The sequence below is a fragment of the Manis pentadactyla genome, chromosome 3 (assembly GCF_030020395.1).
Source record: "Manis pentadactyla isolate mManPen7 chromosome 3, mManPen7.hap1, whole genome shotgun sequence".
Lineage (NCBI taxonomy): Eukaryota > Metazoa > Chordata > Mammalia > Pholidota > Manidae > Manis > Manis pentadactyla.
Window position 1 is genome coordinate 52,513,163 of NC_080021.1, and position 15,559 is coordinate 52,528,721.

At 39.6% G+C, this 15,559-nt stretch overlaps 1 pseudogene; it reads left to right on the top strand.

Moving 5' to 3' along the window:
• Positions 1 to 88: 88 nt before the first annotated feature.
• Positions 89 to 14,000, top strand: LOC118932045 (transforming acidic coiled-coil-containing protein 3-like; annotated as a pseudogene).
• Positions 14,001 to 15,559: the final 1,559 nt, after the last annotated feature.

A 15,559-nucleotide genomic window follows, 5' to 3' on the forward strand; every position in this document is an offset into this window, starting at 1 on the left:
ACAGTCCATCAAGAAACTGGACACCAAAACGACCAATGGAATTCTCCAGACACCAGCAGGGGCCAATGCCAACCCACCTCCGGGGCACATGAGGCCAGCCTCTGAGGACAGGGATTCCAGTGGGCCACCATGGATGGCTCCCTGGCTGGCCTGGATCCCTCAAGTTCTCCCCAGACCCCCATGGAGTCTTGAAAACCAAGCAGCATCTCCAGGATGGTCTGACGGCCCTTTGCAAGATTTGGAGGAAAACGTACGTTCTTATGCCTTAGAGAAAAACACTACATCCACTTCCAAATTCCTAAAAGACCAGGCCAGGCTTGCGTCCCAAGGCAGAATGGAGAAACCACACGGAGCCACAGGAGAAAGTTCGCGCCGGGTCCCGGCTTCCCTGGCCACTGCGCCACCTCCAGGCGCTGTCCCTGAAGGAAGCTGGGGCAGGGCGCCTGGCAAGCCTGCTCCGGAGGCCCAAACCGGCCCCGGGGCGCTGCTGGCCCCCAGGACACCACTCCCGCGGCCTCTGAAGGCTGGAAGGACCACGCCCCCAAGTCCGCAGAGGGAAGAGGCCGATGACCAAATGGCCGACTCTTCGAGACATGGGCCTGTAAGGCTAGAAACTGACTTCCCGGGCTGTGTCACCAGCAAGAGGCTGCTCCCACCAAGGACACTGGGGAAAAAACCGGACTCAGACCTCCCTGGAGGACGAGACCGTGGGTGAAACCAGAAAAGGCCCCCGAAGAGATGGACGAGGATCCCATGTCCCCTCCCCGGGGTCTTTGAACCTGGACCGCGACAAGCTGGTGACCCAAACTTAACTCGTCCGCAGGGGGCAGAGAGACCCAGCCCCAAGGACGTCCCCAGAGCAGGCCACCTGGGCTCGGGGCGGAGCAGCTGGGCGCCAGGTTTACAGGCGCAGACTCACCTCGCGGCCGCAGTGGTTCAGCCTCCGCGGACCGTCGCTCCTGTGGTGCATACCAGGGCGGCGAGGAGGGCCCGGCGAACCCTTCCGGCGTTCGGCGCCCTCCAGCCCCGCGGCAGCGCCCCCTCCTCAGCGCGGAGGAGCCTCCGCGACCAGACGAGGAGCCTTCCCAGAACCAGCCGAGGTTCTGGGCCGGGGAGTGGGGCGGGTTATCCGGAGCCGCTTGGGACGTCCTCGTGTGAGGAGTCAGCCTTGAGGAAACAGTCCCTATGCCTCAAGGCGGACCGCTCCTGGGCGCAGCCCTCAGGGAGCCGCGCGCCGGCGAGGCTGGAGGCTCGCAGCACGCGCGAGGCCGACACGTCTGCCTCCGGAAGTCGGCCTCAGGTAAAAGTGGGGCATTTGGTTTCCGAGTAACTCCCGGTCCTGCGCCAGGGCAGCCCCACGTGTCCTCAGTGTGCTGCAGTGCCGCCGTCACAGGGACCTGGATGAGGCGGTGGGGACGCAGAAGGAGGATGTGCCGCTGAGGAGCCGGTGTGAGAAGCTCCACGTGAAGAAGCAGGACGTGGGGAAGATCCTGGACCCGCTTGAAGGGATCGTGTACCAGGCAACGAAGGACGCGCGGAAACAGAGGGAACTTCCTAAAGCAGAAATCCAGAGGGCTCTTTTTTTTTCTTGAAATCATTCAGCCTTTGCTTTATTTGGTGTTTTTCATGTTTTAATTAGTTTATCTTTGTTAAAGTAAATGACCATGTGTATTCCAATATGGTTGCCTTTGGAATTCTGACAGACAGTGGGACTGTTACAGGAGGCCTCTCCCCAGTCTAACAAGGATCTCGGGTAAGGCAGAAGCCTTCCCCGTGGGTCCAGGAGGTACCCGGACCAGGAATGGTGAGGCCATTCCTGTCCTCTGAGTCCCACTGGTCCCCTCTCCACTGAGGAAATATTCCTTCAGCTTGAGCATTCGGAAACAGGTCCAAATGTCCAGAACACCAAGAAACTTAAGGTAAACTTACCTTTAAACAGTATGTTACATTTTTTTAAACAAATCAGGAACTCTATTCTTTTTTTTTCCATTCCCAACTGGCTTTATTATTTTTTTGAAGTGTAATTGACGTGACATTTTATTAGTTTCACATGTACAAGGTAATGATTCAGTATTTGTATATATTGCAAATGATCACCACAATAAGTCCAGCTAACATCATCACCACATGTAATTACAAGTTTGTTTCTTGTGATGAGAACTTTCCAGTCACATAAATGTAGTATTATTAATTATAGTCACCATGCTTTTACACTCCCATGACTTAATCGTTTTGAAACGGGAAATTTGTACCTTTTGACCTCCTTCACCCATTTCACCCACCCACCGCCACTCCTTCTCAGGAAAGAACTTATTTTTCTCAGGGTTTTGTTGGGTTTTTTTTTTAGATTCCACATATAATGAGATCATATGATACTTATTTTTCAGTCTGACTTATTTTACTTAGCATAATGCCCTCAAGTCCATCCATGTTGCTGCAGATGCCAAGATTTTCATTCTTTTCTATGGCTTTTTTTGTTCTTTTTCTATGGCTGAATAATACTCCATTTTATATATATATATATATATATATATATATATATATATATATATATATATATATATTCTTTTTATCCATTCATCCATTGATGAACATCCAGGCTGTTATCATGTTTTGGCTATTATAAATAATGCTGCAGCAAACATGGGAGTGAATGTATCTTTTCAAATTAGTGTTTTCGTTTTCCTTGGATAAATCCAACTGTGGAACTGTTGGAACATATGGTAGTCACATTTTTGATTTCTTGAGGAAACCCCATAATGTATGCATAGTGGTTGCAGCAATTTACATTACCACCAAGAGTGCATAAGGTTTCCCTTTTCTCATCCTCACCCACACTTGTTATTTCTTGTTTTGATTTTAGCCATTCTGAATAATGTGAGGGGATATATCATCATTGTGGCTTTGATTTGCATTTCCCTGGTGATTAGTGACGTTGAGCACCTTTTCTTGTACCTGTTGGCTATCTGTGCTCTTTGGGAAAAATGCTCCTCAGATCCTCTGCCTATTTTAAAATTGGATTGTTTGTTTTTTTGCTATTGAGTTGTGTGAGTTCTTTATGTATTTTGGATATTACCCCTAATCAGATATATGATTTGAAAATATATTCACCTTTTCCACAGATTACCTTTTCATTTCACTAATGGTTTCCTTTGCTGTGCAGGAGATTTTTAGTTTTATTTATATTTATATTATATTTATATTTATATTTAGTTTTAAGTCCCACTTACTTATTTTTGCTTTTGTTGTCTTTGCAACAAGAAGTGTCTGACCCAAAAAAATCATCACCAAGACCAATGTCAAGGAGGTTAGCATCTATGTTTTCTTCTAGGAATTTTATGGTTGCAGGTCTTGCATTCAAGGTTTTAGTGTATTTCGGGTTAATTTTTGTTTATGGTGTAAGATAGTGGTCTAGTTTCGTTTTTCTGCATGTACCTTTAGAGCAGAGTTGATTTAGCTTCATTCTTAGGGGTCCTAGGGTTTGAGGAATGGTAAATGAGCATTGGCTTCAACTTAAAGTCACCAGCTTTATAAACCCCCAACAAGAGTCAGCCTCTCCTTTGATGTTTTGAAGCCAGGCATTGACTTCTCTTTAGCTATGCAAGTGCTAGATGGCATCTTCTTCCAATAGAAAGCTATTTGTCTACACTGAAAATCTGTTTCTAGTGTAGCCACCTTCATTGTCTTAGCTCCATCTTATGGATAACATGCTGCAGCTTCTGCATCAGCACTTGATGCTTCACCTTTCACTTCGATGTTATGCAGTTGGTTTCTTCCCTTAATCCTCATCAATCAACCTCTGCTAGCTCCAAATTTTTCATCTGCGCTTCCTCACCTCTCAGACTTTAGAGAACTGAAGAGAAATCCTTCTTTGGGATTAGGTGTTGGCTTAAGAGAAAGTTGTGACTGCTTTGATCTTCTATCCAGACCACTAAAATTTTCTCCATATTAGCAGTAAGGCTGCTTGACCTTCTCGTTATTCAAGTGTTCACTGGAGCAGCACTTTTAACTTTCTTCAATAACTTTTCCTTTGCTTCCATAACTTGGCCATTTGGCACAAGAGGCCAACTTTTGGCCTATCTCAGCTTTTTACATGCCTTCCTCCCTGAGCTTAATCACTTCTAGTTTTTGTTTTAAAGTAAAAGACATGAAACTCTTCCTTTCACTTGAACACTTAGGGTTATATTAACTGGCCTAATTTCAATATTGATTTGTCATGGGGAATAGGGAGCCCAAGGAGAGGGAGAGAGATTGGGGAAAGACAGGTCAGTGGGGCAGTCAAAGCACACACATTTATCCACTAAGTTCAACATCTTATATGAGTGCAGACTGTGACACCCCAAAACAATTACTATAGTATCAAAGATCACTGATCACGATAGCAAATATAATAATAATAAAAAGTTTGAAACATTGTAAGAATTACCAAAAAGTGACATAGAGACATAAAGTTAACAAATCCTGTTAGAAAAATGGCTCTGTTAGACTTGCTGTACACAAGGTTACCACAAATCTTCAATTTGTAAAAAATCCATTATATGTGAAGCACAGTAAAACAAGGTATGCCTATATTGCAAATGCATGGAAAACCCCTGTCCACCTACATGTACTTCTTATAAAGACTTCTCAAAGAAGTTTTCATTAATTATGCTTCAAATAAGAGTTCTCTAAACAGCAGCCATACCAGTTCACTGAAAAATTGTTACAGGAGGTACAATATAGCAAATAAAAATCATGTAATAATATAATTGATTGAACTTTAGGCATAGTCTAACATGATCTGTTGCCATGGTATAAAATTTATATGTATGTGTGAGTATATATAACATATATTAAGCCTGATGTGCATTTGAAATGTTTTTCTGCCATTTCTTTAAGTTTTTATTACACAATGTGATATATTTGAGATCTTTGTTTCTGTTTATTAATAGGTTATCCAGATAAATTCTGAAGAATTTGATCTAGAGATTGGCTCTGATACCTTCACAGTTGGTGACAGGGGAAGTTGGACCCTCAGAACATTCTCCATGTGTAAGTTACCAATGTTTCATTCTTCACTTTGCTTCTCAGGTCTTTATGAAATTTTACCCTTATTTTTTTTCTTCAGTTCCTCCCACTACCATCAGTGGAAGCAGTATAGTTATTGTTATCAACGTATTAGTATTGTATTTATTAGTCTTTCTTCAATGAAAGATTTCTGAGAATCCATTGCCAGATAGGAGCCCATTGGAACTGGAGGCTTAGAGTGAAATTGCAGAATGGTTGTCTGGACCTTATTTTGAAAATTACTCTTGCCTCTACAGAATTTAAAAAGAAACTGAAAAAAGTATAAAATTTCCCAGAGACTCTGATACTAATACCAAAAAATGGTGGGTCCTGCTCACGTACTGGTGGCAAGATCTGAAGATGAGAGTTTATAAGATGAGAGTTTATAGCCATCAAGATCTAAAGTTGAGAGTTTATAAATGGCTTGACACTTGAAGTAGTCAGCAATGAATCGCACTAAGAGTTGAGACAGTTGAAATAGGGTAAACACAGTCCTTAATATGAGCTAAAAGAATAAACATATGTTGACAAAAGGGAAATGTTAGGAACTTATTTATTGCCTGTCCTTGGACTTTTCATTCCAATAACCTATCTCTGATGTGTGGCATAAGAAATGTTTCAGCAAGAATAACTGTTTTTTCTCTGCTGTGAACCTCAAAAGTTTAAGGTATACTTTGTCTCAGAATTCCTTTTATATCTACTGATTAACAATTCAGGATTCATCAACCCAGTGTTTCTCAAAATGGGGTCTCTGGATCACAATTACCTGTGCACTTTTAAAAATGTATATTTCTGGACTCCATATCCAAGTTACTGAATTACTTGTATGTGGGATTTGGGCCCAGATATCTACATTTTAATAGATTCTTCATGTGATCCTTATGCACACCAAAGTTTGAGAACTGCTGATATAAATATTTTAAAGTTATTTTCAGCATTAACAACTGCTAGAAGTAATGCCCTTATCATGTGTATATTTATCAGTCTGTAAATTGACTAAATTTATATATAGTATACTAATTACTAGTTTTCATTTCTTTCTTTTTTCTTTTCTTTCTTTTTTAATTTTACAAGTAGGTCTCCCAGTACTATAATTGCAGGATCTTGTAATAAAATCAAGGATTTACCTTATATGTACATTATAGGTCCCAATATTATTCCCTCTTGGTTTTTATCTTTCCAGGAAAAAAACAAAAAACCTACTCTTCTTACTTGTCTTCTTGCACATTTGACCTCAGCTTCAACTTCTCTCCTCCCCTCCTCGACATGAATATCACTGATCAACTACAACTTTGTTGTCTACCTCTGAGCCTACTACAATTCCATTTTGTGCTTCCTAAGGTATGATGGACAAAAGGGCCGGTATTTTACATGCCCCAGATTTTTGGTTATATTGCTCAAATAGTTTATAGCTTCATTTTTAACACTTCCCTATCCCCTAAAATGCTCAGTATTTTTATAAGAGTGTTAAGCCTGGTAGGCATTTCACTACATTGACCTAATACTTACTGAAATAATCTAGTTTCTCCTAGATTTCCATGTGGTTTTATACCTAATAGTTTGGATTTCATTATATTGTAATATTGTGTTAGAATTTGGCAGCCACATTACCTAATCTGATCAGTAGATGTGGTTTCCTGTTGTTGTTTGCAAAATACAGTTTTTTAAAGAACTGAGAATTACACATAAAAAATCTGAATTTGTAGTTTCTTTTGATAATAGGCAACACTAGGCCTGAATTATCACCTAGCAAAAATTGGTGGAGCTTTCTTCTGCCCCCTTTAGAGAAGGCATAGGTTTCCTTAGCCACTAATTATTGTATTGTTTTGCCCTTGAGCTTCTAAGAACCTTTGCATTGCCTGGCAATTAGGTATATGACACCTAATATAACACAAAATTTAGTATTATACTTACTTGGTTTTAATATTTCCAAATAAAAAATAAACCTGTTCCTTTATCTGACACTTAAAAAAGTTGAAGTTCCTTGGACACTAATAATTTATAGCAAATTTAGGGAATGATCCTCACGTATTTTTAGACCTTTGTACATGTTTGATAGATCACATCATATGTACTTCAGAAATATATATGTGACAGGACATATCTCTTTTTTTCTGCTTAAGATAGAGGACTGGATTTTAGGTTTAGATTCTTCAAAATATAGACAGGGAAAGGCAGGCTGGGTAGTCAGTTGACTAAAAAGTGTCTCTTAACAGTTTTTTTTCCTAGATTTGCCACAAAACAAAACTTAGTATCTCTAACTCAGGTCAAATATCTGAAGTCATCTTGTACAACTAACATCCCAGATGCTAGATATATATCCTCCTCCTTTAGCCACTGCCTTAAAGTATCTATCTGTGTGCTAATTAATATCACACAATTATAGGCAGAAAAATTATAGACATATGTATTTATAAGTCTAATAAGACACAGAAGGAAGATATCAACATTATGATCTTAAATACTTAATCATTAAAACTGTTAAAATTTAAAATAGTTTATTAGGATAAAGCAGTAATTTGTATGATCCTTAGTGTTAAAAAAATGTTTGAGCCAAATTATTTATTCCAGTGCTTAAAAAATTATAAAGATAATCATGAATTCTGTATACTGTTGAAACTCTCTTTACACAGTAAGTTACTGCATTAATGACAAAGAATGGCCATTAAATAAGATTTTTCAAAAGAGTACCAAGGTCTCAAATGGATTTCCCTTTACCATCAAATTCAGAGTTTTCATTGACTATTTCATTTCCAGTAGGAATAAATATTAAAGCTTCATTCTGTGACCATTGTCTTTTAGAATGTTCCATCACTAGATCTAAATTGGTCCCTTAATGAGAGTGTGGGGTAAGGTAGGAAAAAGGAAAATACATTATATTTAAATTTTAACCATAAGACTATAAGACTGATACATGCACGTATGTGCACACACACATACACAATTTCAGGTCCAGACCTCATTGTGTCATATATATCTTATATTTTTGCAAAACTCAAAATAAGAAATAGGACAGTGGCCTTTACTATATATACAATATTTAGATACTGAGGAAAAAAAAACCTGTATATTTTAAATATTACTGTATATTATATAAAAAAATGAAATCTTCCTTAATCAGAAGATCTCTGTATAAACCACACTCCTTCAACTTCTGCATGTAAACTTCTTAGAGAAATTTGAACCCACTCCCATTTGGCTTCAGTTACCTCAAAAAAAAATACAAAAATTGTATTAATGGTGTTGCTGTTCTTTGCAAAATTCTCGTTATCAAGTATAAATGAGGCCCCATTTCTTTTTATATTGGAACACTAGTAGAGATATTAAATGCATTTTTTAAATGCTGTATTGAATGTGTGAGTCAAGTAGCAGATGAGGTGAGAAGCATGGGATAATTAAGTGAAAAAAAATAGGCTTACAATGGATTTTTTTGAAGATGATCCCATAGTCAGCAACATAAGACCAGATAAAGAACAAATATGTTGATGGTAAGTGCCTTTATAATCCAAGTGAATTGTTAAATTGAAATAGTTGTATCTTACAAACTAAAATGAGTTTTCTTATGCTGTTAGAATGAAAAAAAGACAAAGTTACATTTTTCTTCTTCTCACATTGTCCCTAGTTTGTGTAGTAGTTCTATTTCATTACTTGCTATATTTCCCTCAGTCTGAGAAACTGTATTAATTTTGGCAAATCAATGTGATTCCCATTTTTCTTCTATATTCCTCTGTCTGTAACCAGGAAACATGCTTCCCAAACCTGCTTTTTTCCCTCAGAAACAAAATTACATTTCTCTGAAAATATAACTCTTTTCCTTCAGTAAGGATCACTACAACAGAATTTAGGTAGTGCCCACCTCCTCAAGGTGTTCAAATAAGAGCTGGCTAACTAGCTAACTAGAGATTTTATAGAGTTGGAATTAGATCAGAAGTTCCTTTGAACTCTCTAAGACTCTGTGATAAGAGAACTTACTGGATTTGTATCTACCAAAGAAGCTAATATAAATGTGAGTGAACCTGAAGCATAGTTTTTAAGGTTAACTTTCCCAACTGCAGACCCACCCATCTGGACATTTGCAGAGCCCAGAGTAAGAATGCAAATGCAAACTCACATATCAAATGTCAAATGTTTAAAGTTACAAGTCAAACTACATATTTTTAAATATAATATACTCCATCCTTCTGCCTTTATAAACATATTTTCATAACAACCTGGAAGGACAAGTTTGAATTTAGAATTCTAGGGATTGTGTGATATCTTTTTGGGACATGAAAGCATGAGAAAATGTGGTCCCAGTCCCAGCCTGCAACTAGCCACCCACTCTTCCCAACTTCAGCTCCATTCTTCACAGTGCATTGGACTTCCCAGTCTACACATTCAAATTGTCCACACCTCTCTGCAAACCCACTGGACCTAGGGGTATATATCATGTGTTATGGCCCTGGGAATGTGGACCTGGAAAAGAGGCTCATACATGTCCAGATAACAGGGAACTCCAGGGTACCAGGTACCACTGAGTTATAGAACAGCACTTCTCAAACAAACTATAAAAATAGAATATTTGTTTTTATTTCTAATTTATCTTGAACTGGTACTTTTGTAAAATGAGAGAAAAATAAATTCCTAGAAAGATGAAATAAAAACATATATAAATACAATCCAGTTGTTTTTTTCATTATGAAATTCACCAGACAAAATTACTCTTTCAAATTACTCTACAAGTTTGGAACACTTACTGCCAGTTTCTATACTTACCATATTTGGGGCTGGAAACTAGTCTAGGATCTCAAAGGGGAAGTGGGGAAGGGATGCAAGAGCCAGGCAGGCACATCTCTGAGCAATAGTTGAACTACAGAAAGATCAGAGGAGGACCCTCTGCAGGGAAGGAATAAAGAAAGGTGTCTATCTTGTCCAAGTTTAAAAACAGTATTACATATGTGGCATGGTAAATTCTTATGAACTTATGAAAAAACCCAACTGAAGGGAATTTGTTTTAGATAATATTCTTCTAACAGATAAAACTATTTTCCATTTAGAGATATTATTTAACAATCTCTTTACTCATGTGTGAACTCCATTTTGCTTTTTCTTAGGCTTGATCCATGTGTTAGAGAGTAATTTTTGGCACCAAATTTTTTAATTTTTTTAAAGATTAGATAACTGTAATTCAGAAAACAGTTAAAAAAAGGAAAATGCATTTATATAATAGAAAGCTATGTAATACTGTAATATTGGAAAGTATTCAAAAACAGGATGAATTCAACTTATATTTAATTTTATAAGTTCTGATTAATTTAATAAATACAGATACATCCCTTTAATAAATATGTAACTAGATACAGAGATTTAGGTTACAGGACTGAATTAAGCTTCTTTAGAAATATACAGTGTTTTTGTTTCTCATTTTCTTTTAATATTTAGATTCTAACAGGTAAAATCTATTGTCATATTCTATTCCATAAAAAACTGTAGTCCATAGAGTCATAACATGTTCAGCAGCTAAAATAACCATCCAAGAAAGGAATTAACTATGAAAGGTTATTTTAAATGATTCTTATAATTTATTTCCCTGAAATACAAAACATATATTTTTCACAGTTCAGTAACTTAAAAATAATTTGTGAGCTACACATCTTTATCTTAAGACTTTGGCTCCAAATAAATACTTGTGACAAATGTACCAGCAGTAAAATTATTAAGTAATAGAGAATGTGCTGTAGCTGAATCATGTGCAATAGGAAGTTCTCTATATAGTATCATCAGATAAAAATTCCTCAAGTAATAAAAAAAACTCAAATTCACAATTCAGAGATTTGCTGTACCATAATCTACTGCCCATTTGTTGTCTTTTCTCTTTCACTCTCACTGTCATTCATTTTCTCTCCAGTGGAGTTACTTGTCATTGTGGTGACAACCTAATAGACCACTTTCACAGAAAGACTAAGCTCCTAAGTCTTTTGCCTCCTGCTGTTCCTTGGGAGAGTAGCCATTTAAGAGCTCTTTTCCTATTGGTTACAGTCCTATGGGACCCATGAGCATAAGCTCAATTGGCCACCAGAGTGAAGTGAAGAGGTGTCCCCTGGAGGCAGCTGCAGAAATTAGGGTGGCAGACAAGGCGATAAGCACCTTCCTGAGATACACTAGTGAGCTGCAGCAAGGCAGAGGGAGAACTTAAAGACTGTATACACTGCTCCATTCCCTGAGAGTACCTCCATAAATCCCTAGTTGTGTGTCAAAGCAGAAGGCTGCCCCTCAAGCCAAAGCTCCCAGATAAGCAAATAGGCCTCTTTCATAGAAAGAATGAGGTGTGTTTCAGTCAGCTATCTCTGCAGTGCCTTTGGGATAGTAGTCAGCTAAGAACTGTCTGTCCATTTGTTCTAGACCTATGGGACCCAAGATCACAATTCCCCTTGGCCTCCAGAGCCAGGTGATCAAGGGGCATCCCCTGGGCAACAGCCACAGAAACTAGGGCACCAGATGTGTGTAAAATTTCCTTATGTAAGAATGTGAAGGTGGCACCCATCAGCTGGAATGAGGCGAGGAAGAGGGATAGATGGTGCCCACCAGGAAAAAGAAGGTAGCACCCACTGGCTAGAGTACAAAGATAGTCCTTGCCACCTAGAACAAAGCAAAAAGAAAGCTGTTGCAGCTGGGGGTTTCAGCCCCAGGCAAGTTCACTCTGGATTCAGTCAGACCAAAAAATAACAACAGAACATTTTTGGGGGTAAAGGTCGTACACCAAGCTTTATTCTTGTTATGGCAGGTCAAGCTCTAGAATCTCATCAGCCTCCAAGGCAGTCTGCATGCAGCAAGCCTGTCTGTGCCTCTGGGCCTCTCTGCTGCCTCGCAGCCCCAGAGAACTGGGTAGATCTCTTTATACAGAGTCAGTGATGGCCCATTGCTAACACGTGTGCAAGCATGTGCCTGCAAGCATTGCACATGGGCATTGGGCAAGCACACCAGGTTCAGGTGATGATCCAGGCCATGGAACTTCTATTTTCCCTACAGAAGCATATAGGTGGCACCTGAGGGGAAAAAGAAGAAAGGAAAAAAATAAAATATAGTACCTCTGGCTAGGGTGAAGCAGAGGGAGAGCATAAAGATGATACCCTCAAGCCAGCAGGCCCCTAGATGTATGCTAAAATAATGCATGCCCCTCGGGCTGACACTTAAAGATTATCAAGTGAGCTTTATTCACTTAAAGTCTGGTTGGCTCTTGAGATCAGCTGCTTCTGTGGACCCTAGTGCAGATGAATACAAGCAGTGAGACCTTTAAAAGCCATTTCTCAGATCAGAACAGCCTTGTGGTTCTTATAGAGGTAAGCTCCATTGTTTTCCAAAGCTAGATGCCTGTGTCTTGTCTCTCAAATGCAGATCTTGGTAGTTGGGATGCCAGATTTGGGGTTATGGAGAATAGCCAGGATCCTCACCTGACCCTAAGATACTTGCCCACTATGCATATACAATGCTTGCAGCCATATGCTTGCACACACGTGGGCAATGAGTTATTATTGACTCTATATAAAGACCTCCATCCAGTGCTCTGGCGCTGCACAGCTGCAGGAAAGCGGAGGCTGAACTGGTGACAGCACTGAGGACAGAGACTGAGATGGCCAGTGGGGCAGAGAGGCTCGGAGGCAGAGATCGGTTTAAGGCATGCAGACTGCCCCGGAGGCAGATGGGATTCTAGTGCTTCACCTACTACCTTGAGAGTAAAGCTTTTTATAAACTATTTTACCCCCAACATTCTGTTGTTGTGATTCAGTCTCAGTGAACCCAGAGTGAACTTGCCTCGGACTGAAACCTTCTGTAAGACAGGGATTCAGCCCTTTACTCCTCAGGGAGTAGTTCTGGATTTTGAGTTTCCCTCCAGTTGTGGGTCTCTGGGGATGTGATTTATGGCAAGACTGTGTCACAGCCTCTACCACCTGCTTCAATGCGGGCCTTCTGTCATTCTCTAGATTTGTAGGAGTTGCCCAGTGTCTTGCCAATGGGTTTCAGCCTTGGGGCAAGTTCACTATGGATACAATGTGACCAAAGAAATGACAGTAAAACATTCTTGGGGTGAAAAGGTTATACCCAACTTTATTTCCACAGTGGCAGGTCAATCACTAAAATCCCATTCATTCAGAGCGAGTCTGCATGCAGCAAGCCGGTCTCTGCCTCTGGGCCTCTCAGCCCGCACAGCCATTGTCAGGGCCTCTGCCTGCACAGACGTCCTCTGGGCCTCTGTCCTCAGCGCTGCCACCACTACAGCCTCTGCTCTGCTCTCCTGCAGCCTTGCAGTCATGCCACAATGTCACCCAGAGTACTGGGCAGAGCTCTTTATATAGAATCAATAGCAATGTATTGCCCACACATGGGTAGTGAGCTAGCCAACCAGAGCCAGGTGAGAATCCTAGCCACAGGAACTTTCATTTTATACACATCCAAACAGTTTGAGTTTCTTTTCAAGAGAAGTTCTTCCATACATAGATGCAGATTCTGTGTGTCTGTGGCAGCAGATAAGCCCAGGATCCTTGTATGTCACCATCTTGAACCAGAACCTCCCCAAATCCAGAAGTTTCTGAAAGAAAAACATCAACTTACTGCAGAACTGAACTCCATGGAAAAATATTTCTCTGATCTCTTCAAGCAGTTTGAGAAATAGGAGGTGATTAAAAGCTACCACATGGATGAAGAATCACTGAAGAAGTGTGTTGAGAGTTATATAGTAAGAATTGAAAAGGAAACCAGAGATACCAAGCTGAAGGCCCATGCAGAAGGAAAAAACTGGCAAATAAGGATGTCACCTAGATCTAGAGCAAGGCCCAACCAAGCAGAGGCCCTGGCCCTCCAGGTGAGCCTAGCAAGGAACAGATGCACATCCACTCACTGGAGAAGACCACTAACAGAAGATTAAAGAAAACAATGAACTGACTAGAATTTGTGACCACCTCATTTCTAAGATTTGACATCAAAGTCCCTGACTAGTCCTCCTTTTTGTCTTTCTGTCTGTCTGTTAGAAGGTTTCATGTTCTCAGAACCTCAACTAATTTTTAAACTAGACTGCTTTAAAAAGAAGACTCATGCAAGTGCACATGAACTAAGACAGACTCTAAAATTTTTCCTTAAGTTAAAAATAAAGAAGTTCTATGCAGGGGCTCTGGTCAACAGTCTCAACGGAGACCTGCCTGTGTGGCATTCTAGCTGAGATTCCTGAAACATAAGTAAATAAGTCTCCAGAAGATTTGAGTCCCTAACCCTTCAAATATTTCAGCTGACATATTAGACATTATGAAGACAAGCTATTCTCACTGTGACATGTGCAGTTTCCTGACACATGGAACCAGTGAGCATGATAAACGGATAGTTGGTTTAAACCACAGAATTTGGGAGTGGTTTGCTATGCAGGAATAGATAACTAGAATCCCCCCCACCCCACCACCATCTTCCATATGTCACTTTCTACTTTTCAAAAGTCCCTAGTTCATTTGGAGTCTTTGTCATTCTGGACAATGGAGTTGTCCCCCTCTCCACAGGCAAAATAGGTGATATAAGGTAATCTAATTGGCAGGGCTAACCCTCTAGCCACAGAGACTAGTTAATGCAAGTGCACATGAACTAAGATGGACTCTAATATTCAGGGTAAGTATTAGGACTTTTGCTTGGAATTTTCTGTAAAAATTGTTCTCTTTGGACAATTTGGAGCTGCTGCCATTATTCACTCTTTTAACCACAAGGAAAGCCAATCTTGCAAATAAGGCCAAAACATGGAGGAGAATAGTGTTGAGAACCCCAAAAATTCACACCTGGGAGTTCTGATGACATCACAAACTTTTGGAGTAAACCCTTGCCTTAAATTTGTCCTTCTGGAATTTTAATCATATATGTTCCCTTTATTACTAAAGCCAGTTGGGGTTGATTATTCTATTGCTTGCAATGAAAAGCATCTTAAATTTTCTATATGTATATCTAAGACTTTAACATCAGTGAAAGACTCACATTAGTGGTTACCATGGATAAAAGAACTGAGGAGAAGGGAAGCTTTTGTTTTTCACCTTATACTTCTTTGTGCTATTTGAGTTATCTAATAATATTCACCAATTACTTTTTTATCATATTGACAAGAGTCATCTGGATAGTGAGATAAGCCATTTTTTGTGTTTGTTCTTCATATTTTTCTATATGATATCCATCCATGACCCTATAATCCTTAAGTCACTCCTTCCTATAATATAAAAAGGTAATAAGTACTGACCATGATGAATAAATTTATTTATTACCTCTTTCAATCTTCACAAAAAGTCCAGTGATTAATCTATGTTATCCCCATGTTACAGAGCAGAAAAGTGAAGCTGACAATTATTAAGGAATTTGCCAAAGATCATTAAATTAGGTAAATATTAAAACTGGTATTCAAATCAGGGTATGCCTAATACCACAGTTGATGCTCATAACAGCCCCATTATCAATGATTCACATGCTTGTCCCAATGTTGATTTAAGCATTATATCCTAGGATTAGGATAAAC